Source organism: Grammomys surdaster, unplaced genomic scaffold (assembly GCF_004785775.1).
Source record: "Grammomys surdaster isolate TR1022 unplaced genomic scaffold, NIH_TR_1.0 103806, whole genome shotgun sequence".
Taxonomy (NCBI): Eukaryota; Metazoa; Chordata; class Mammalia; order Rodentia; family Muridae; genus Grammomys; species Grammomys surdaster.
Window position 1 is genome coordinate 1 of NW_021609402.1, and position 1,985 is coordinate 1,985.

Consider the following 1,985-nt stretch of genomic DNA (forward strand, 5'->3'; position numbering starts at 1 on the left):
TTCTACTGCCTCTGGGAACTCCTTCCCGAAGGTCAGATGTGTCAGGGACACGTCATCCAGGATGAGCCCAAATGTTGCTGTTCGCTCTGTGAGGTCATCGCTCACCTGCCTGGAGACCAGCTCTCGCTGGGTAATCAATTCTCCAGCATCAAACCGAGCCACCACGGACTTGAGGATCTCTGTGGTGATAGACAGCAGCACCCGCTCATCACAGTCGTCTCAGATGCTGGTGTAGATACGAGGGAGCTGGCTGGCCACTGGCCGGAAGAGGATGCGCAGTGTGATGTTGACGTTCTGTAGGTCTTGGCTACCAGTGATGACCGGGACATTCCGTGGTCGAGAGCGGCAGTCAAAGATAATTGGTTTCTGTAGCCAAGGGATGAGAAAGTGAGTCCCTTCCCCTCCCACAATGTCCTGTACGCCACGGAATCGGTCAAAGATGACAGCTCTGTGTCCAGCATCCACATTGTATAGAGCAGAGTTCACCACGCCTCCTGCAACTGCTAACGCCAGGCCGAACTTTCCGATGGACTCAAACACTTTGGCAGCCATGACTCCTTCTGTTTCTTCCACTCACACCTGCTTTCACTCTGACCTCCACGTGAATTCCCCAGCTTGATATTTCTTTTGTTTGATTTTTCCACAGTGTTTTCAATTTTTTGAATTTTTGCCAAGTAAATGTTCAATTTTATCAGGAAAAACTGTTTTAAATCACATTCCTTTACAAATCAAATGTTCTCCTTATCAATTTTCTATTTTTTATGAATCTTAAATGCAAATTTCTCCTTGTTCATAACTTTCTTTGATTTCTCTTCCGTTTGATTATAGTTTATCATTGGGGTTTTAATTTTTCTTCAAGTTTTCACTATTTTTCCAGAATTTTTCACTAGCTTTTTCCACAGTGTTTTCAAGTTTATGAATTTTTTGCCTAGTAAATGTTCAATTTTGTCAGGAGAAACTGTTTTAAATCACATTCCTTTACAAATCTAATGGTATACTTATACATTTTCTATTTTTTATGAATGTTCAATACAAATATCTCCATGTTCATGACTTTCTATGATTTCTCTTCCGTTTGATTATAGTTTATTATTGGCTTTGTAATTATTCTTCAAGTTTTCACTATTTTTCCTGAATTTTTCACTAGCTTTATCACAGTGTTTTCAATTTTATGAATTTTTTCCCAAGTAAATGTTCAATTTTATCAGGAAAAACTGTTTTAAATCACATTACTTTACAAATCATATGTTCTGCTTATCAATTTTCTATTTTTTATGAATTTTAAAAGCAAATTTCTCCTTGTTCATAACCTTCTTTGATTTCTCTTCCGTTTGATTATACTTTATCATGGGCTTTTTAATTTTTCTTCAAGTTTTCAGTATTTTTTTCCTGAATTTTTCAATAGCTTTTTCCACAGTGTTTTCAATTTTATGAATTTTTTTGGCAAGTAAATGTTCTATTTTATCAGGAAAATCTGTTTTAAATCACATTCCTTTACAAATCAAATGGTCTCCTTATTAATTTTCTATTTTTTATGAATTTTAAATGAAAATTTCTCCTTTTTTCATAAATTTCTTTATATTTTTTTAAGTGATTTTACCTTTATTTCCTATTTCCTTCACTTTAAGCCAATCTTTAAATTTCACAGTGATTTCTGGGATGGGCCAGAAGGAAGGCATCATTCCGAATGATGGAGGCCGGCCCGGTTGGCCTCACTGGGGAAGCTGGAGGAGCAGGGACTGGCCGGCAGGCAGGTAGGTGATGTTCCGAGATTGGGAGAGCTGGTAGGCAATGTCCTCGGCAGCTTCCAGCTTCCAGCTTCCACAGCTCGATCAGGCCGTCCCCGGCGGTGGCCAGCGAGTTGGCGATCAACTCAGCTGCCTTGGAGTCACCCTCAGCAGAGATGATGGCTGCCTTCTTCTGCTGCTCAGCCTTTTCCACCACGAATCTGGCTCTCTCTGCTTCCTGCTGAGCCACCTGCTTGG

The 1,985-nt window shown here is 39.9% G+C and overlaps 2 pseudogenes; both read right to left on the reverse strand.

The window, feature by feature from the left end:
* Positions 1 to 6: 6 nt before the first annotated feature.
* LOC114635425 lies at positions 7 to 552 on the reverse strand (annotated as a pseudogene).
* Positions 553 to 1,712: 1,160 nt separating this feature from the next.
* LOC114635426 overlaps positions 1,713 to 1,985 on the reverse strand; it is an 835-nt pseudogene continuing 562 nt past the window's right edge.